The sequence below is a fragment of the Sciurus carolinensis genome, chromosome 13 (assembly GCF_902686445.1).
Source record: "Sciurus carolinensis chromosome 13, mSciCar1.2, whole genome shotgun sequence".
Classification (NCBI taxonomy): domain Eukaryota; kingdom Metazoa; phylum Chordata; class Mammalia; order Rodentia; family Sciuridae; genus Sciurus; species Sciurus carolinensis.
This window is the reverse complement of record NC_062225.1, coordinates 38203066-38226155: the sequence shown is the minus strand read 5'-3', so window position 1 is coordinate 38226155 and position 23090 is coordinate 38203066. Positions and strand designations below refer to the sequence as shown.

At 38.3% G+C, this 23090-nt stretch overlaps 1 pseudogene; it reads left to right on the top strand.

Annotated features, from left to right (window-relative positions):
• LOC124962866 (sulfotransferase 1C2-like) overlaps nt 1-23090 on the top strand; it is a 53090-nt pseudogene that overhangs the window by 18512 nt on the left and 11488 nt on the right.

Below are 23090 nucleotides of genomic sequence, written 5' to 3'. Positions count from 1 at the left end.
TCCATTTGCCTGCAAATGCCATAATTTTATCATTCTTTATGGCAGAGTAATATTCCATTGTATATATATACCACAGTTTCTTTTTTATCCATTCATCAATTGAAGGGCATCTAGGTTGGTTCCACAATCTGGCTATTGTGAACTGAGCAGCTATGAACATTGATGTGGCTGTATCTCTGTAATATGCTGATTTTAAGTCCTTTGGGTATAGGCCAAGGAGTGGGATAGCTGGGTCAAATGGTGGTTCCATTCCAAGTTTTCTAAGGAGTCTCCATACTGCTTTCCAGAGTGGCTGCACTAATTTGCAGCCCCACCAGCAATGTATGAGTGTACCTTTCTCCCCACATCCTCGCCAACACCTGTTGTTGCTTGTATTCTTGATAATCACCATTCTAATTGGGGTGAGATGGAATCTTAGGGTGGTTTTGATTTGCATTTCTCTTATTACTAGAGATGTTGAACATTTTTCCATATGTTTGTTGATTGCTTGTAGATCTTCTTCTGTGAAGTGTCTATTCATTTCCTTAGCCCATTTGTCAGTTGGATTATTTACATTCTTGGTGTAGAGTTTTTTGAGTTCTTTATAGATTCTGGAGATTAGCGCTCTATCTGAAGTATGATTGGCAAAGATTTTCTCCCACTCTGTAGGCTCTTTTTTCCCATTGCTGATAGTTTCCTTTGCTGAGAGAAAGCTTTTTAGTTTGAATCTATCCCAGTTATTAATTCTTGCTTTTATTTCTTGTGCTATGGGAGTCCTGTTGAGGAAGTCTGGTCCTAAGCCGACATGTTGAAGCTCTGGACCTACTTTTTCTTCTATAAGATGCAAGGTCTCTGGTCTGATTCCGAGGTCCTTAATCCATTTTGAGTTGAGTTTCGTGCATGGTGAGAGATATGGGTTTAGTTTCATTCTGTTGCATATGGATTTCCAATTCTCCCAGCACCATTTGTTGAAGAGGCTATCTTTTCTCTATTGCATATTTTTGTCCCCTTTGTCTAGTATGAGAAAATTGTATTTATTTGGGTTTGTGTCCGTGTCCTCTATTCTGTACCATTGATCCACCTTTCTATTTTGGTACCAATACCATGCCGTTTTTGTTACTATTGCTTTGTAGTAGAGTTGAAGATCTGGTATTGCGATACCCCCTGCTTCACTCTTTCTGCCAAGGATTGCTTTAGCGATTCTGGGTTTTTTATTCTTCCAGATGAATTTCATAATTTCTTCCTCAATTTCTGTAAGGTACATCATTGGGATTTTAATCGGAATTGCATTAAATCTGTATAGCACTTTTGGTAGTATGGTCATTTTGACAATATATATCTCACTATCCAAGAACATGGGAGATCTTTCCATCTTCTAAGGTTTTCTTTAATTTCTTTCTTTAGTGTTCTGTAGTTCTCATTGTGGAGGTCTTTCACCTCTTTTGTGAGATTGATTCCCAAGTATTTTATTTTTTTCGAAGCTATTGTGAATGGGGTAGTTTTCCTAATTTCTCTTTCTGAAGATTCATCGCTTATGTATAGAAATTCCTTAGATTTATGTGCATTGATCTTATATCCTGCTACTTTACTGAATTCACTTATGAGATCTAAAAGTTTTCTGGTGGAATTTCCTGGTTCCTCTAAGTATACAATCATATCATCAGCAAATAGGGATAGTTTGAGTTCTTCTTTTCCTATTCGTATCCCTTTAATTTCTTTGGTCTGTCTAATTGCTCTGGCTAGAGTTTCAAGGATGATGTTGAATAGAAGTGGTGAAAGAGGGCATCCCTGCCTTGCTCCAGTTTTTAGAGGGAATGCTTTCAGTTTTTCACCATTTAGAATAATATTAGCCATGGGCTTAGCGTAGATGGCCTTTACAATGTTAAGGAATGTTCCCACTATCCCTATGTTTTCTAGTGTTTTGAGCATAAAGGGATGCTGTATTTTATCAAATGCTTTTTCTGCATCTATGGAAATAATCATGTGATTCTTGACTTTAAGTCTATTGATATGGTGAATGACATTTATTGATTTCTGGATTTTGAACCAACCTTGCATCCCTGGGATGAAACCCAGTTGATCATGGTGCACTATCTTTTTAATATGTTTTTGTATGCGATTTGCTAAAATTTTGTTGAGAATTTTTGCCTCGATGTTCATTAAGGATATTGGTCTGAAATTTTATTTCCTTGATGTGTCTCTGTCTGGTTTAGGTATCAGGGTAATATTGGCTTCATAGAATGAGTTTGGGAGGGTTCCCTCCTCTTCTATTTTATGGAATACTTCAAGAAGTATTGGAATGAGCTCTTCTTTAAAAGTTTTGTAGAACTCGGCTGAGAACCCATCTGATCCTGGACTTTTCTTTGTTGGTAGGCTTTTGATGACTTCTTCCATTTCATTACTTAAAATTGGTCTATTTAAATTGTGTATGTCGGGGTGGGGGGGAAGGGAAAAAAAAATAAACATCATTGCCCTATGTATACGTATGATTACACAAATGGTATGCCTTGACTCTATGTACAAATAGAGAAACAACATGTATCCCATTTGTATACAATTTAAAAAAATAAATAAATATAAAAAAATAAATAAATAAATAAATTTTGTATGTCCTCCTCGTTCAGTTTAGGCAATTCATATGTCTCTAGAAACCTGTTGATGTCTTCAAAATTTTCTATTTTGTTGGAGTATAGATTTTCAAAATAGTTTCTAATTATGTTTTGTATTTCACTCGTGTCTGTTGTGATATTTCCTTCTTCATTACGAATTTTAGTGATTTGGGTTTTCTCTCGTCTTCTCTTTGTTAGTGTGGCTAAAGGTTTATCAATTTTGTTTATTTTTTCAAAGAACCAACTATTTATTTTGTCAATTTTTTGTATTGTTTCTTTTGTTTCAATTTCGTTGATTTCAGCTCTGAGTTTGACTATTTCCTGTCTTCTACTACTTTTGGTGTTGGTCTGTTGTTCTTTTTCTAGGGCTTTGAGCTGTAGTGTTAGGTCATTTATTTTTTGAGTTTTACTTCTTTTATTAAATGCGCTCCATGAAATATATCTTCCTCTAAGTACTGCTTTCATAGTGTCCCAGAGATTTTGATATGAGGTTTCTTTGTTCTCATTTACCTCTAAGAATTTTTTAATTTCCTTCCTAATATCTTCTGTTATCCATTCATCATATAGTAGCATATTGTTTCATCTCCAGGTGTTGGAGTAGTTTCTGTTTTTTACTCTTTCATTTATTTCTAACTTCAATCCATTATGATCTGATAGAATACAAGGTAGTTTCTCTATCTTCTTGTATTTGCTAACATTAGCTTTGTGGCATAATATATGGTCTATTTTAGAGAAGGATCCATGTGCTGCTGAGAAGGAAGTGTATTCGCTCTTGGTTGGATGGTATATTCTATAAATGTCTGTTAAGTCTAAATTATTGATTGTGTTATTGAGATCTCTGGTTTCTTTGTTCAATTTTTGTTTGGAAGATCTGTCCAGTGGTGAGAGAGGTGTGTTAAAATCACCTAGTATTATTGTGTTATGGTCTATTTGGTTTCTAAAATTGAGAAGGATTTGTTTAACATACATGGATGAGCCACTGTTTGGGGCATAGATGTTTATGATTGTTATATCTTGCTGATTTATGCTTCCCTTAAGCAGTATGAAATGTCCTTCCTTATCCCTTCTGACTGACATTGGCTTGAAGTCCACATTATCTGAAATGAGGATGGATACTCCAGCTTTTTTGCTGAGTCCATGTGCATGGTATGTTTTTCCCCATCCTTTCACCTTTAGTCTATGGGTATCTCCTTCTGTGACGTGAGTCTCTGGCAGGCAACATATTGTTGGATCTTTCTTTTTAATCCAATCTGCCAGTCTATGTCTTTTGATTGATGAATTCAGGCTGTTAACATTCAGGGTTATTATTGAGATATGATTTGTATTCCCAGTCATTTGGTTCATATTTAAAATTTTATTTATTTATTTATTTATTTTTTGACACATCTTGGTTCCTCCTTTATTTAACAGTTCCTTTAGGATAATTCCTCCCTTTGCTGATTTGCTTCTTTGTTTTTTATTTCTTCCTCATGAAATATTTTGCCGAGAATGTTCTGTAATGCTGGCTTTCTTTTTGGAAATTCTTTTAGCTTTTGTTTATCATGGAAAGATTTTATTTCATCGTCAAATTTGAAGGTAAGCTTTGCTGGGTATAAGATTCCTGGTTGGCATCCATTTTCTTTCAGAACTTGAAAAATGTTGTTCCAGGCCCTTCTAGCTTTTAGGGTCTGGATTGAAAAATCTGATGATATCCGTATTGGTTTCCCCCTGAATGTAATTTGGTTCTTTTCTCTCACAGCCTTTAAAATTCTGTCTTTATTTTGTATGTTAGGTATTTTCATTACAATGTGCCTTGGTGTGGGTCTGTTGTAATTTTGTGTATTTGGAGTCCTATAAGCCTCTTGCACTTGATTTTCCATTTCATTCTTCAGATTTGGGAAATTTTCTGATATTATTTCATTGAATAGATTGTTCATTCCTTTGGTTTGTTTCTCTAAGCCTTCCTCAATCCCAATAATTCTCAAATTTGACCTTTTCATGATATCCCATAGTTCTTGCAGATTCTGTTCATGATTTCTTACCATCTTCTCTGTTTGTTCAACTTTGTTTTCGAGGTTAAATATTTTGTCTTCAATATCTGAAGTTATGTCTTCCAGGTGTTCTATCCTATTGGTTATGCTTTCTATGGAGTTCTTAATTTGGTTTATTGTTTCCTTCATTTGAAGGATTTCTGTTTGGTTTTTTTTCAATATCTCTAACTCTTTATTGAAATGATCTTTTGCTTCCTGAATTTGCTCTGTTAACGGTCGATTGGTGTGATCATTCAATGCCTGCATTTGCTCTTTCATCTCATCATTTGCTTCCCTAATCATTTTAATTATGTACATTCTGAACTCCCTTTCTGTCATTTCTTCTGCCATGCTGTCATTGGATTCTATTGATGTAACATCTAGATTTGTTTGTGGCATTTTCTTCCCTTGTTTTCTCATATTTTTCAGGAATCAGTGGGTCATTAAGATATTGCAGATTTCCTCTATTGACTTATAATGTCCCTGAAAATTGCTAGTATATCCCCTCTTATCCTTCAGTAGCCTGAAGTCTTGGAGGAAGTTGATAATGCAGAACTCCACGAAGAAGCTGCCTCTCTAGGGTGGTGACCCTCAGGAGGCGTATATTCCCTGCTAGTGGTCAGAGGTGCCTCCACTTGTTGACCATTGGTCATCCAACGGGGAACTAGTCTGTGGTCTGAGGCAAGGCCTATTTGTGCCTGTGTCTCTGGTTTAACCGTCCCTGCAGGAAAACCTCTCCCAGTAGGGAAGACTCACTCGGTGGGAACGTCTTGCTGGTCAGTTCCCCTCCTAGAGGTTCCCCTCAATCTACAACTACTGCCTGAACTGGGCTGTCTTCCTCTGCAACGTTCCCAGGGGCCTGGACCTACCTCCTGGGCCTGGGAGCCTCACCCTCCGCAGGCGAGTCTCCTTAGGCTGCCTCTCCCAGATAATCTGCCCGCAGTCCTGGAAACTTCACTCCGCCCCTAGGCGTGTCTCTGTGTGGCTCTTCCAGCAAGAAGCCACCTAGCTCCTGGGATCCTACTCTGCACCTAATCGCCTGGCTATGCGGCCCCTCCTCTGAACCGCCACCTGGAGCCCCGTACAATAGGTCCGATACCCAGAGACCCGCCACACACCTCCTCCACTAGACAGCAACCCGGTTTCCGACGCAGTCACTAGGAGTACAAGCAACTCACTTCGCATCTCCTCCTCCTGCCAACCTCCCGTAGCCCTAGGCAGTCACTCCAAGCCCAAGTGACCCACCCTGTTCCTCCTCCTCCCCTTCGGGGTAGCCCCCCGGGTGTTCAGGGGCGGTGGCTCCGAGACCAATTGAACCACCGCGCTCCTCCTCCAGGCAGGCCACCGGTGTCCAGGAGCAGTCGTTCTGAGTTCAAACAGCTCGCCATGCAGCTCCTCCTCTGGCAACCGCCTGTGGCTCTGATGCAGTCACTCCTAGACCAAGCGACCCGCCGTGCTCCTCCTCTTCCTCCGGGCAACCTCCCGGTGTTCAGAAGCGATTACTCTGAGTCTAAACAGCTCATCATGCAGCTCCTCCTCAGGCAGCCGCCCGGAGCCCCAGTGGTTGCTCCGAGACCAAGCGCTGTGCTGAGCCGCCTCCTCTACGATGATCCCAGTTGTCCGAGTTTACCGCTCCAGCGGGGGGAGGGGCGTCTCGCTGAGCAACTCCACTTCACAAAGTTCCCTGCGTTCCGGGGCTACCGCCCATCCAGGTCGCCTCCCCAACGGGAGAGACTCACCTGGCGGCTTTGAGTTGGTCCCAAGTCTCTCACTATCTCCTCTTTTGAATCTTGCGTCCTGGAGCAACGTGAAATGCAGCCGCCCTCTAGGCCGCCATCTTGAAACTCCCTTAATATATTTTTGCATGTGATTTGCCAGAATTTATTGAAAATTTTTGCATCTATGTTCTTGAGGGATATTAGCCTGAAGTTATCTTTCCTTGATGTGTCTTTGTCTGGTTTTGGTATAAGGGTGATACTAGCCTCATAGAATAAGTTTGGAAGGATCCTCCTTTTCTATTTCATGGAATAACTTGAGGAGTATTGGTGTTAATTTTTTTCAAATGTCTTGTAGAACACAACTGAGAATTTATCTGGTCCTGGACTTTTCTTGGTTGGTAGGATTTTGATGGTGTCTTCTGTTTCTTTGCTTGAAATTTCTCTGTTTAAATTGTGTATGTTCTCCTACATCAGTTTGGATAGATCATATGTCCCTAGAAATTTGACAATGCCTTTAATGTTTTCTATTTTATTTGAGTATAAATTTTCAAAATAGTTTCTAATTACCTTCTGTACTTCAGTAATATCAGTAGTATCTGTTGTGATATTCCTTTTACATCACAAATTTTAGTAATTTGTGTTTTCTCTCCTTTTTAGTGTGGCTAAGGGTTTGTGAATTTTATTTACTTTTTGAAGAACCAATTATTTTGTTTTGTCAATTTTTTGAATTGTTTCTCTTATATCAGTTTCATTGATTTCAGCTCTAATTTAATTATTTCCTGTCTCCTCCTGCTTTTAATGTTGATTTGTTATTTTCTGGGGTTTTGAGATGTAATGTTAGGTCATTTGCTTTTTGACTTTTTATTCTTTTAATGGATGAGCTCAATGCAATGAATTTTCCTCTTAGCATTGACTTCATCATAGTGTCCCAGAGATTTTGATATGTTGTATCAGTGTTCTTATTTATCTCTAAGTTTTCTTTTAATTTCACCCTTGATTTCTTCTTTTATCCATTCTTCCCTCAGTAGCATGCTACTTAGTCTCCAGGTGTTGGAGTATCTTCTATTTTTTATTTTATCATTGATTTCTAGTTTCATTCCCTTATGATCTGAGAGAATTCAGGGTAACTTTTTTTTGTATTTGCAGAGAGTTGCTTTGTGGTATATTTTAGAAAAGGATCCATGTGCTGCTGAGAAGAAAATATGTTCACTTGTTGATGGATGAAATACTCTATATAGTTCCATTAAGTGTGAATCATTGATTGTATCATTTAATTCTATAGTTTGTTTAGTTTTTGTTTAAAAGATCTATCAGTGGTGAGAGAGGTGTGGTAAAATCACCCAGTATTATTGTGTTCTGGTATATTTGATTCTGGAAATTGAGAAGGGTTTGTCTGATGTATGTAGATGCTCCATTGTTTGGTACATAAATATTTATGATTTTTTGTGTCTTGTTAATGTATGGTTTCCTTAAGCAGTGTGAAATGTCCTTCTTTATCCCTTCTGACTAACTTTGGTATGAAGTCCACTATATCTTATATAAGGATGGAAATTCTTGCCTTTTTATGCATGTGAGTGATATGTTTTTTCATCCTTTCACCTTCAGTCTGTGGATATCTTTTCTTATGATAAGACTCTTGAAGGCAGCATATTTTTGGATCTTTTTTAAAAAAATTCAATCCATGAGTATATGTCTTTTGATTGATGAGTTTAGATCATTAATATTCAGGGTTATTATTGAGATATTATTTTTATTCCCAGTCATTTTTATTTATTTTTGGTTTTTAATTTGACTTACTTTCTCCTTTGATTTATTGACCTTTTCTTTAGTATAATTGACCTTTTGATTGACCTTTCCTTTAGTATAATTCCTTCTTTTGCTGGTTTTCCTTTTTTTGAAAATTTCCTCCCCATGGAATATTTTGCTGAGAATGTTCTATGGTGTAGGTTTTCTAGTTGTGAATTCTTTTAACTTTTGTCTATCATGAAAGGTTTTTATTTCATCTTCAAATCTGAAACTTAATTTTGCTGGATATAAAATTCTCAGTTGGGATCCATTTTCTTTCCAAGCTTGCTATAAGCTATTCCAGGATCTCCTGGCATTGAGGGTCTGGATTTAGAAATCAGCTGAGATCCAAATTGGTTTCCCCCTATATGTAATTTGATTTTTTTTTCTCTCAAAGCTTTTAAAATTCTATCTTTAGTGCCTTGGTGTGGGTCTGCTATAATTTTGTACATTTGGGGTCCTGTAGGCCTCTTGTACTTGATTTTTAATTTAATTCTTTAGATTTGGGGAGTTTTCTGATATTAGGTCATCGAAGATTGTACATTCTTTTGGTTTGTATCTCCATGCCTTCATCTATTCTGATAAATCTGAAATTTGGTCTTTTCATGTTATATCATATTTCTCGGAAATTCTGTTCATGTTTTCTTACCATCTTCTCTGTGCAGTCAACTTTATTTTCAAGAATATGTATTTTGTCTTCATTGTCTGAGGTTCTGTCTTCCAAGTGATCTAGTCTGTTGGTGATACTTTCCAATGAATTTTTAATTTGGTTTATTGTTTCTTTCACTTTGAGGATTTGTGCTTGATTCCTTTCTATAATCCCTGCCTCTTTATTGAAGAGGCATTTCACTTCCTGTATTTTTTCTCCCATACCATACTTTATTTTGAAGATCTGTCTAACCATGTATTTTCTAAACTCCATCTCTGACATTTCTTCTACTGTGTTGTCTATGGATTCTATTGTTGGAACACCTTGGTTTGTTTGAGGCACTTTGTTCCCTTGTGTTTTCATGTTGCTTGTGTGTCTTCTCATCTAGCAGTATGGAGCTTAGGCAGTATAGATTCTACCCTGTGGACTTTCAGTGTCCCTGAAGGCTTCCAGTACCTCACCTTTAAGGGGGAGACCAATATTAACAACACCCAATGCAAATGATATACCACCTTGAACCAAATGGCTCCTCTTAAACTGTTTAGAGTTTTGTCACAACAAACAGAAATGAAGTATTCAATTATTATCTACAATATAAACAGAAATTTGCTGAAAGGGTTTACCATTTTAAATGATGGACAAAGAGGGAATAGAAGTAGTGTAAGATGTGATGCTTATGAGGGAGAGGGAGAGAAGCTAGAGATAAAAAATTATAGTAAGAGCAAGGGAGGAATTAATAGAGATGGCTTTAGTATGAGAAAATTAAGAAAGAGAATCTAGGGAGACAGGTAGGTGAGAGAAAAAAAATATGTACAGATTTTTTAAAAAATAAAAATATAGGAATAATCAACAAAATTGTTGTGCACTATTCAGACATCTCATTCCTAAATTGATGTATAAAAATATTTGGATTCAAAGATGGTAGAGGTGTGAGACAGAGGGCAAAATAACAAAAAGAAGGAAAGTCTCAATGGAAAATTGAATGATTGCTTCCATTGACTTTCAAAAATGTTCTCAGCTTCCCTTCTCCACAGATAGGTGGGGTTGTATGAAGTTTGATGTTAGCTCTAGTCCAGTGGGTGCTGGACTGGTTGGGTGTGTGAACCAATAGCAAGATGCCCTCACATGCTTTTACTGTCTTCCCACCGACCCATTGTAACTGGCCCCTCTCATCCCTGTGCACTTCAGGACTCACTCAGGTGGAGAGAGCCCAGTTTTCTCCAGTTTCTTCAACCTGTGCTCCCCCTGGGGAAATGGCCCTAGTCTCTGGCTTTCCTCAGACTTGCCAGACCCAGACTGGCCTACACAAACCCACCTGCAATCGAATGGACCTGAGCTTCAGCTTCCACAGCTTCTCTCTTGCTGCAATCCCAAGATCTCAATGCTCTTTCAACTTGCAGAGAGATCACCAGGCATGTCCTCACACAACAGAGCGACCCTGAAAAGAGGCAGCCAGATGGCAGCCACTACCACAACAAATAGACCTCAGGTGCAACCAGACTTGCAGGTACCCCAATGTATCTCTAGGCCCTGGCCTGAGTCCCCAGACCAAGGTGACCATGCCCTGAGGTGGCAGCAGCCAAGGGAGAAAACCTTCAGGCTGCAACTGTTTCCAAAAATGGTGGCAGCCACATGTAACCAAACCTGTGGGTACTATAACAATGAACTTCCAGGCAACAGCGTGCAACAGGCAATCTGTGGGTGGTCTGCAGGCAGTCTGCAAGCTAATGGTGGACAGTCAGCAGGTGGGTGTTGGGCAGTAGACAATGGGTAGGTGAAAGGCGGGCGATAAGCAGGCAAGAGATGGGCAAATGGGCAAATGGCAAATGATAGGTGGCAGTCAGTGAGCAAACTGCACTCAAAAAGTAGGCAATTTGCTGACAGATGGTGGGTGATCCCTGTGAACAAATGGGGTACACAGCAGGGTATCAGTGAGCATTGAAGACTCTCTCACAGAGAAACAGTATTTCCTCTGCTTGAATCCTGAGTTATGGAGCAACAAGAAATGTAGCCTTCCTCCAGTCCACCATCTTGGATTATCCAAGAGGAAGTTTAATAAAATACATACTAATAAATGGGAACTTTGGCAATAGAATATAGCCCAATGGTGAGAAGGCAAAGACTTGAGAATTCAACAATTCTGCTGGAAATGCCAGTTGAGATTCTTGACCTTGAACAAGTTATTAAGCATCTGAAAACCTAATGCTTCTTTATTTTTATAATAATAATACCTAGCATTTATTAGAAACATTTATTGAGGCAATTATTCCATCAACCTTTGTTGAAAACTTTGTCATCTTTCCTCTCATTGAACTACCTTGACCCTTTTGACAAAATCAGTAATAGTATAGCATGTGTATATTTCTAGATTTTCCATTACGTCTTTTCTTTGTGTATTGATTTTTATTCCTGTGCTACATGTAATCTCATTTTGATTATTGTAGCATTGTAATAATATTGAAATGAAGTTGTAGGTCCTTCCAAGCTTTTCTTCTTTAATATTGATTTAACTATAATAGGATTATTCACTTCTATGTAAATTCTAGAATTAGCATCCTATTATTAATGCATTTCTTTCTCATTGCATCTCTTATGTTTTATATTTTACAAGTGGTTACTTGGTTATTTGGTACCCAGATATTTGTTATTACATTTTATTAAATTTAACAGGGTCTTTAGCACTATCAAGCTCCTCCTTCTTTGTTTCATATGAGAATTGAATTCTGCTTTATTAATAGCATCATGATCCCTGTTTTTTCTATTTGCATGTTTTAACTCTCTTCATTCCTTTATTTTGGTATTTAATAATCAGTGTATTTTAGAAAGTCTCTCATATTCTGCCTATAATTAAATTTCTATTTATGAGTCAATTTGAAAAATACTAATACTCCTTAACTTAGAAGCACTGACACTTTTTGATATGACTGATAGGTTTGGTTATAATTATGTCAAATTCAAAAATTTTGTGTATTAAGATTACTGTGTATTTTTTTATATTTACTCTGTTGATGTGATTTTTTTTTCTTTGCTTAAAGTGCATGCAAGACTTTTTGTTTGAGTGTTTTATTGTTCTGTCGATGATTAGAAAAATTTCTGTCTTTTTTCCAAGTAATTATCTATCTATAAATTATTACCTTCTATAAAATGTTAATTCTTTTTTCTCTTACTTAATCTTTTATGATCTGATATGCTAGTTTCAAAGGAATTCTTTGACTCCTTCATTACCTATACAGAAGCCAGTGATCTTACTCCAATTTTCGAGTTGCATTCTTTCTACTTCATTGTAATCTGTAAGATTTGCACATTATTTTACCCAGAACTTCACTTGCAGGATTTTAGTTCTAATACTATATAATGTAAAATATTCCCCATCAGTCCTTTAAACAAAGTTTTTGTTTTAATGAAACTTATTCTAGTAGATAGTTAAGGAAGGGCTCCTGTGTGCTGCATTTACTGACTTCTTGCACATTTAATCATTTGTTCTACAACTTTGGTACTTATAGCACAGCTGCACTGGTTATAGGACCTTTTATTCACAAGTCCTTTCCTGAAGCCTCTTTAAAATACCATGTATAACTATTATGTTCTACTAAAAAAGTAAATAGAAATTTTTAAAGTAAAAAGAAAATAAAAGTGAAATGCTAATACACATTTTCCTTGTTTTTAATTCTATTTTAAGAAGTCTGATGCTAGCTTTACTCTCATGAATTATTTCATGTGTTTCCTGGAGGCCCTTTCCTTCAAATGCAACAACTTCATCATATTTCAGAATTGATTATTATAAATTTACTTTCCTAGTACCCATGGCTAAGATGTAAATTAAAATCCTCTTTCCAAAAAGTTTGTTCAGCTTATGAACCTAAAAATTAATTCCATTCCACCAGTTTTATTTACTTCTCAGTAACTCCAGTGCATGACAGTGTTGAAACGTCTTTTCCTGTCTTCTATTTCAGTTCTTTTTACTTCTTTCTTTTTCTCATTGTCATTCTCATAGGTATTTCCTTGCTTTCCTTCAATAACTCCTATTAAGTTTTCATTTCAATCTTTTCTCCATTGTCTACTTCATAATTTAATCTATATTTTGTATATTTTTGGTTTTTTATTCTGTCTTCCTTGATTTTATCAGATCTTTTTGCATTTGTCTATCCTTTTTTATTTCTGTTCTTATTTTTGTATTCTAATTTAATACATATTTTTAAAAATTTCCAAATTTTTGTTTCAGAATATTGAATTTAGTCTGATGGGGTTGTGACAGGGTTTTCAGCTTTCTAGTTTATTTGGGAAGGTGTTTGGTTTGCTTTTTCTGACCTTTATAGTGGTTTGGTATCAATACAGTCAGCCTCTTCTATATATGTTCATTTCATAGACAGTTCCTAGTTTGAAATACCCTCTTGCATCCATGGTGCCTCTCCTGTGTTCTTTTGTTTATGGATAGTGGTGGTAATGGGAAGAGGAGGAGCAACAAGCAAGAGCTGCTTTTCATTCATTTCCACAGGGTCTTTAATTTTCTCCCTTCCCTTCCTCTTTCCTTTCCCACCATATCTCCACCTAATATCTCCCTTTCTCCATAGATCTGCTTCTTTGTCAGAAGGTATGTCCATCAGTTCAGCCACTTCTGCTTTACTTGCAATCCCTCCCCTGAACTTCATGTTGTGTTTAGCCAATCCCAGCCTGCATATAATGTTTTAGCACTTAGCATTGGACTTTCTCTTTCTAGGAATGATTTTGTCTGTGCCTTACTCAGTCTTGTTGGCCTTGCTTGTCTCCTGTTTTTCACAGGAGCTTCACCTCTATGACCCTCCACACCCACAGACTCATGACTTCCCATCATGGCTCCCACATGTGCAAATTTGGAAAAAGGACTTGATCACTATAAAGCTCCATTTTTCAGTTGAAAACATATCTCTGCACAGTGCTCAGTGCTGGCACATGACAGGAACTGCTGTGATTCTTGGTTATGAAAGTAAAAACTGAAAGAAAGGCTAAAACTCTAGACAGAGTTTCTGGGGCCATCAAGCTGCCCCAGTAACCTCCCTTACTTAAGAGAAATAGGGAGCTCTTCTCCATTGCAGTAATAGAGAAACCCACAGAACCAAATACCCAGAGTCTTGTTCTCACTAAACTTAAACCTCCCAAAGCTTCTTTGCCCACCCAAACACACACCAATGCTCAACAGGAGAGGAGAGCAATGCTGCCTCCATGTCTTGCTGTGCCTCATTAGTGCTGTTGTCTACCAGAATGAACAGAAAAACTGTCACCAGGGGGAAAACACAAACTACAACATCATTCTTTAAGGCACAGAGCCAGTCATGTGGTCAATGTGATTCCCAATGTTTGACACAACACTATTGTATCCATGTAGCTGATGAGAACTGTTCAACTTATTCCCAGGTCTGGACCTGGCCAATAAAATGCCTTCTCCTAGAACTCTGAAGACTCATCTACCTGTTCAGATGTTACCACCATTCTTCTGGAAAGAGAATTCAAAGGTAAGTTTTGCTGGATACAGCCAAAGAATGTCTCTCTTTAAGTAGTGACAATAAAAGACAATAAAAGGCCACTAACCAGAGAACTACATGGAACATAGTAGCTTTATGCCACATTACCATACCCTCCAATCTGGATCCATCTTCCTTTCCAAATACTATTTCTGTAAATATATTGGGAATTTATTCTGATAGTCAACTAAGCCACAGTGATCAATGAAACAAAGCAGGCATTTCCCGAGGAAGGTTAGTATCTTAGTTTGGGTCCTCCAAGAAGCCTAGGATATGGAGGAGTTAGATATGAAAGAGATCTAGTTGGGGAAAAACTTGTGAGGGGAAAAAGGTGGAGACAAAGGAGTATGGAGAGCCATCAGATCATGATGCAGACCTGATCCTATGGGGAAGAGGAAAGTAAGGAACTCTGGAGACATTTTTAATGAAGCCCTGAACAAAATTCAGCCACATTGATACAAGTCCTCCAGTCAAAGTCAACCATCAGAGAGTCCCTGATTGCCTATGTGTCCGTATCATGCTCACTCTTTAGCTAAGAGAAGCCCTTCAGAAATGTGAACTTTCAAGGACAGACAAAAGGTTTAATTCCATTACACTCCATTTATGTATGATCTATCAAAACGTATAAATGCATTCTACTGTCATGTACAACTAATAAGAACAAATAAAAAATTAAAAGTAAAAAAAATAAAAGAGAAAAAAAAGACACACAGGTCCGAGAGCACAAGCCAGGAACTGGCTGAACTGGTCTCCCAGCTGTCTTAGCAAGACTAATAAAGTAACAAACCATCTTGTGTGCTCAGCAATGACTATGGGACATGAAGAAACTGCTTCTCTGCTAAAAAAAAAAAAATTACAGAATCAGCCCCAGGAAACTGAACTATAAGAGGAAGAGAGTTGAGTCAGAAGGACTGAGTTCAGGGCAGAGACTTTTGTTCCTTTGGGACATGGATGAGGTCCTCTCGAGCCAGTGTATATGCAGCTTAGCTGTTTTTCCCATGTGCAAATCACAATCAAACCCCTCACAAAATTCTTTGGTCCAAAATTCTTTGAACAAAGTTCCAAGTTTTCAATTCTGTGAACATTTCAATGAAATTGGTAGAAGTGCATTAAAATACAATAGAAATCATAAGCTAGAGCTTATGTATTATATATATTTTTTTTCATATATAAGAATATTTTTCAAGTACTATAATCATTCACCTGTTACTTTTCTCAAAATAGTAGAGTAATAAAATCATAATAATTATTTCAAGGTTGACATAATTACTATGTTTTTCACTTAATTGAAATTTTTATAGGTGTTCTACATCTGGCACAAGGGTACAAAATGAGTTAGACTTTGGTAACTGTGATCTTTCTGGCGGGCAGAAGCTTCCACATAGAGTCTCTCCTAACTCCAAAGAAGGTAGGTTTTACCTGAGTCTCAAAAATTTCCACAGAGGGACATGAATCAGAAATCAGGGGAAATCCACTTGTATGACCTTGTGCTCAAAGTAAGGCAGGGACTAGATAGGAGCCAGGCACAGAATTGAAGGAGGTGCTCATGCTAAGGGTTTATATGACCCTATAGTAAGCCTATATCTTTCTAGATCTTTGTCTGCCTTACCAAGTCCCAGTCTTGGTGGAGACTAGTTTTTGTTTCATGCTTTCATTTTTCCATTTGATAACTATAGCAATCTTATTGACTGGTTAAATAAGGGATCCGCTGTCATCATACTATGTAGCCCATTCTGGTTGGGAGATAAGACATGTTCTTCTCCTAAAAGTTACACAGATAGGAGCTGGGGAAATAGCTTCGTGGTAGAGCACATTGAGCAGCTTCGAAATCCTGGGTTTTATTCTCAGCAACACACACACACACACACACACACACACACACACACACAGAGGTAGACCTAAAGCTAGCCCCACCTAAGTTTCAATAGTATAGCTAAGAAAACTGGGGGCACTGAGAAGTTTGTTAATTTTTTCTTTAAAATAAAAGGGGAAACTGCTATTAAAGAAAGACAAATTAGACATGTTATCTTAGTCTGTTTTGTGCTGCTATTACAGAATACCTGAGACTAGCAATTTGTAAAGAATAGAGATATATTTTTTATGGTCCTGGAGGTGTGGAAGTCCAAGTTCAAGGACTCACAACTGGAGAGGATCTTCTTGTTGTGTGATAATATGGAAGAAGGCATCACATGATGTGAGACAGCAAGAGGGAGTGAACTTTACTTTCACAACACACAATAGTGCCAAGATAACAATAATCAGGACTAAATCACTTCTTAAAATTCTGACCTCTCAAAACAGTTACACTGGGGATTACATTTCAAACAATAAATTTTAGGGGACACATTAAAATAATAGCATATGTAGACTACCTATTGTGTGATACCACTTATATTTATTTGTATAAAATATCCAAAATAAACAACTCAATGGTGATATAAAATAAATTAATGGCTACCTAAAGCTGATGAATAGGGGGAATGAAGTGTAACCATTAATTGGTGCAGAGTTTCTGCCACCTCCTCCTGTTCCTCCTCTTCCTCCCTTTTCTTTTTCTCCTCCTCCTTCTTCTTCAGTGTGTGTGCATGTGCGTGCGCACGTGCATGTGTGTGTGTGTGTGTGTGTCTGTGTGTGCATGCCTGTTGCTGCTGGGGATGGAACCCAGGCCTTCAAGCATGCTAGGCAAGTGCTATACCACTGTGCCATACACCCAGGATTTCCTTATGGGATTATAAAAATGCTCTAAAATTGATTATGGTGATGGATACAAAACTAAAATCACTTTAAATGGGTACAGTGAATTAGAACTCAATAAAACTGTGGTTCTTAAAAATAAAAAAGAATAAGAGCTAGTTCATAGCACAGATGACTTTCCAATGGAACCTGAGAAAGGCTTCAAGAAAAATATGATATTAAAGCTGATACATTTAACTTTATGGAAATAGATCAACAAAATCATGTACCCCATTTATGTACAATTAATCAAAATGCAGTCTGTAAAAAATTTTTAAATATAAATAATTTTTAAAAAGGAATATTTTGGACAAGGAGAATAACAGAACAAAGAGGTAGGAAATTATGAGATGCTTTCAGGGAACATTATGTTGTTCAATTCAACCATGGATGGCATCATGTTAAAGAAGACCTTGATTCCAAATGGAAGCACCAGGCTTTGGGCCATACCGAATGATGGGTAACTGCTCTGGACTGAGCTTAATTTATATGCTGAACATAGGAAAGACCAGAAGGAAAGACATTGGTAAAAAGGAGAGCTGTTAGAAAGTTCTGCAGTGTATCAATTCATTGATGTGAATGCAGAGGAAGCAATCAGAGCAGTAGTTACTAACTATAAATTCTGGGGTTGTAAGAACTATGGATTTGTTCCTTTTCTTTTTTTTAATTCCGTTAAATTAGTCATACATGGCAGTAGAATGCATTTTGACACATTACACATAAATGGAGTATACCTTCTCATTCTTCTGATTGTACATGATGTGGATTTATACCAACCATGTAATCATATACGTACAATGGGTAAAAATGTCTGATTCATTCTACTATCCTTCTTACCCCCATACTACCTCCCCTCTTGTCACTTCCCTCTGTCTAATCCAAAGTAACTCTATTCTTCCCTACAGACCCCCCCACCCTCATTGTGAATTAGCATCCGCATATCAGAGAAAACATTCAGCTTTTGGTTTTTTGGGATTGGCTTATTTTGCTTAGCATAATATTCTTCAGCTCAATTCACTTACCAGCAAATGCCATAATTTCATTCTTCTTTAAGGCTGAGTAATATTCCATTGTGTATATATACAACATTTTCTTCATCTATTCACTTGTTGGAGGACACCTAGATTGATCCCATTGTTTAACTATTGTGAATTGAGCTGTTATAAACATTGATGTGGCTGCATCACTGTAGTATGCTGATTTTAAGTCCTTTGAGTATAAACCAAGGAGTGGGATAGCTGGGTCAAATGGTGATTCCATTCCAAGTTTTCTGCTCCATATTTCTTTCCAGTGTGTTTGCACTAATTTAAGTCCCACTGGCGGTGCATGAGCTTACCTTTTTCCTCACATCTTCACCAATGCTTATTGATGCTTGTATTGATAATTGCCATTCTGACTGCACTGAGATGAAATCTCAGTACAGTTTTTATTTGCTTTTCTCTAATTGCTAGAGGTGTTGAACATTTTTTTTAAATATTTGTTGATTGATTGTATTTCTTTTTCTGTAAAGTATCTGTTCAGTTACTTAGCCCATTTATTGATTGGGTTATTTGTTTTCTGGTGTTAAGTTTTTTGGAGTTCTTTATATGGTTTATTTCTTATTTACAGTTGTCCTCAATAAATATGTGTTAACTTAAAAAATGATACTATTAGGTAGGTGAAGGAGTCTAAGGTGATGCTTCAGGTGTGAAAGATGGCAGCCCCATGACCTGAAAGGGATTGAGGCAAGGTAATGAGGTAAGAGAGGAGTGGCACACATGCAGGTGGCTCTGGAATTGCAGGTACCCACACAGTTGGACATGGTACTTAAACTGCAGAGAAAGATCATGAATTAGTCCTAAGAACATGTGAGTCAACTAAATGAGGTTGAGTGTTGACAGCACTGTAATAAGTGAATTGGAAAGAGAGTAGAAGAAAAAATAGATTGCAATTAAACAAAGAATATTCCCTTTGGGAAAGGGAAGGAGGAAGATATGTCTGATGTCAGAAAGGGTCAAAGATGTCAAACTTTGGCAGGAAAGGCAGCTAGGCACACAGTTACATCACTGGAGAATAGATTCTCTGGGGAGAGGTCCAAGGATTTCCCAGAGGGTAGGGAGAATTTGACAAAGGACCAGCAGGGTTGTTGGCATGCATTATGGAAAAGGATTTCAGAATATGCCAAATGGAGGCATAGAAAGAGGTTTATTTAGGAAAGTAGATATATATTCAAGAAAGAATGAGGGCAATCTTAAGAGAGATGCGTTTGGGGGTAAAGCAAGGAATGAATGCACATTCAAGGGAGAATGCAGGCTATCTCCAGAGGGAAATAAACAACCCATTGGTATGGGGAGTTAATATTTATAGCAGACCTATGCTAGTGGTTGGACTGGAGGTGGAGTCAAGGGCAAAATTACATAATTTTGTACAAGTTTTCCTGTGCTTGAGAATTTCCATCATTTTGTAAGGATAATGACAAAAGGCAAGTTGTTCAAGAATTACAACTGTTCCTGAGTGCATTTGGCATTTCGATGACTCACAGATGTGTGACTCAGTGTACCTTTGAGACTCAGTGTATGTTTCTTTTATCCTAAACCCCTCTCTTTGTTGCACTTATATTCCAGAAAGAAAAGCACTGGGTCAAGAACAAGGTTGGGAGTTGGCAGAAGAGTAGCAGTCAGGGAATATTTAATGCATGATCAGTTTGATTTCCCAGACAGCCTTATGAGGTTAACAAAAATTAATCTGTCTTCATAAAAGTAGACCTTTTTTAAGATAAGGCAAGGTGCAAATAAATGCACATCTAAATTCTGCACTTTTGCTGTGTTTCCTCTGCATGTAGGTGTTAATGAATACTGTTCAAGGAGAAAGGAAAGGAGCACCAGCATTTGTAAGCAGGATGTGCTGGGAAGGGTGTTTCCACTATCATTGTTGTTTTGAAGCTTAAAGCAACAATTGGAGATGAGCTCCATCACCTACATTTATAGATGCAGAAAGTGAATCTCTGGCTAAGGAGATCACCAAAGGAGCAGGAACCTATTTGGTGCTCTTTCATTTCCTCCCATTAATGAACCCAAGTTCATTTGCTCACCACTCATAAAGGGCCCAATGAATTGAGGACAAATCATTGGGGTAAGGAAAAATATTTATTTGGTAAGCTAGCACAACTGAGAAGATGATGGACTAGCATCCTGAAAACTCCTCTTAAAACAGGTTTTAAGTACCTTTTATCTTTAGGTAAAGGGAAAAGAAGAGGGACTTAGGTTAGGAAATGATTGATAAAACCCAGTGGCTGATAATCTGTTGATTTGGCAGATTATCATGGCATCCTCAGTAGTGAAAGGGGAGGAGAGAGTCAGATAAGTCAACTTTGGGCTGCCAGTTTAAATGATTAACAAGGGCTATGTGCTCATAGACTTTGACTAGTAAAGGAGAGGACCTGAAGGCCATGGGACTCTTTTCTCTGAACCAAAAGCCTGGATACACCCATTCCCTGCCCACTGTGGATTCTCTGCCAGTCTGAGGAGGGAGGAACCAGATCCATGGAAGTGCTGGCTTCTGTTGGAGAACTGTGGGAGCCCACAGATGTGGCCACTGGGAGGTCATTGAAGGAAAGGAGTAGTCTGCTTACTGCCATCATTCCTCCAAACAGCCTTGAGTTTCCAGCTCAAGAAAACTGAAATTTTCAGAGCAGTCAAGGCCACAGTTGAGTGACCACTGTACAATGAAAGGTGATTCTTCATCAGGCAGATAACAACGGGGTCTTTTCTTCAGAGTTGGACTCTTTCAGGAATGACTGCAAGGTACCACACCAACAGGAAAACCTCCCAATGTGCTTTCTACTGGCTGAAGGTCATTCAGCACAAAGGTTATTTGAGCCTCTGTGATTGCCATACCCAGGGTACTCCACCCTTTTTCTTGGAATGTAATTTCTATGTCTACTGACCTTTGAGATGCTGACTCTCTGCTGGAGCTTAAAGGTAAGATTATGGCTTAAAAGAAATGCTGTACTTACCTCATTGTATTTTTTCATCTTTTGTCATGTAGGTATTTCTGTATAGTTTAACTCAAGGCAGCAAAGATCCTAAGGAAACTGAAAAAAATAGCATAAAAGATGTGTGTAACAGACATCAGAGTAACTATGTTAGATCTAGAAATTCAGGTAATAACCCTCTAAAACTTTCTCCTTGCAATACCATCTCTCTCCTCCACCAGTGCTTATGTAGCCAAGCAGGGGATCTGAAGGAAGGTGAAAAGGGCTTGAAATTTCTCCCCTGGCAGATCCCTTTGCTCCTCAGCACTATCCAGCTATCTCCACATTCCTGCTGAACCTCCTTTCCTGAGCTTCAAGTCTGGTTGCACCATACCCTGTGAAGGCCTCCAACACAATCAGGCAGTTGGCAAGATAGCATATTACAGCCCCATCTTTAACTTCCCTAGTCCTCAGAGAAGCATTGTTCTCAGCACCCTGCATACTGTGGCCTGTTGAGCTCCAGGTGCCCTTCCATAAACAGATGCTGATTTAGGATGGGGTTATATCTTGATAAATTCATCATAAATTGAAAATGTCATAGATTAAAATGCATTGATACAACCTAACTTACCAATCATCCTAGCTCAGCAACACAGCACACTATAGGGCATCAATTGTGATCATGGGGCTGGCTGGGGGTTGGGGCTCTTTTCCATTGTCCAGCATCTTGAGAGGATTTTATCACATATGCTAATCCTGGGAAATGATTCAAATTCAAAATTCAAAATTCAAAGTAGGATTTCTACTGAATGTATATGGTTATTTCCTCCTCATAAAGTCATAATTTGTCAGTTGAATTTAATTAGAAATTGCTTCTTAACTCACATGCTGTCCTGAGCACACCTTGGCCCTCAGCACCTGCCTCAGTACAACGTCAGCAGCAGTGTTGGACAATATGCTGACTGAATGACTCTCAAATCATGCCCTGACCAGAACTCTAAACCCACCTATATACCTTTCCAAAGGTTCCAGATGTAGAGGACCCACAGGTGGCTCAGATCCCACCCTCGACTTGAACCTAGCCCATGCAAAATCTACTATCTCCAGTGCTCCCATTTGCAATGGATAGACTCTCTGACTCCCCAGTTCACTAGCTTGACTTTCCCTGATCTCCCCTCCACCTCACATTAATCATTAAGTGCTACTGATTCTACCTCCCAAAGATCTCTTAGGTCCCTCATGTCTCCCTATCCCCATTGCCACACCACTAAACAAGGACATGACCACTGTATTAGTCAGATTTTTCGCTGCTGTGACTAAATTACTTAACCAGCACAACTGTAGAAGAGGAAAGGTTTATTTGAGGGCTCACAGTTTCAGAGGTTTTAGTCCATAGAAGGCATGCTCCATTCTTTGGGACTCCAGGTGAGGAGAAGAGCATGGCAGAGGGAATCAGCTTGCATCATCAGGAAGCAAAGAGAGAGAATCTACACTCTCCTGATGCAAAATATATACCCCAAAGTCATGCCCCAATTCCAATCTCCTCCAGCCACACCCTACCACTTCAATTAATCCAGCCACACCTTACCACTTCAATTAATCCCACCAGGGATTAATTCAGTGATTGGGTTAAGACTTCTACAATCCAATCATTTCTCCTCTGAACCTTCCTGCATTGTTTAACATGTGAGCTTTTGGGGGACATCTCACATGCAAACCATAACAACCACCAACCCTGTCTGAATTACTGCAGAACTCTCCCACTGGTCTCTGTTTGAATCCTTCCAGTAGGTCGCCCAGAGTAACCTTTCTAAAGTGCAGTGTGTCACCTTGGGCAGTGTCCAGTTTCACCTGTTTGGTGACCTCCTATTGCCCTTAGGATAGAAAGCATACCCCGAAAGGTCCTTGATAAAGTTTGAATGTGGTGTGTGCCTCCACACCCAACTCATGTAGGTGTTTGATCTCCAAGATTGTGTTAATAATTAATATTACTAATAATATTAATAATTTTCACATTTTAAATAAAAGGTGGAAACTTTATCTTACTATAGTGTTTAGAGGTAGGAACTTGGGAAGTGATCAGATTAGGTTAGGTCATTAGGATGGAGTCCCCAGTCAAATATTAGTGACTTTATAAGAAGAGATAGAGAAACCACAC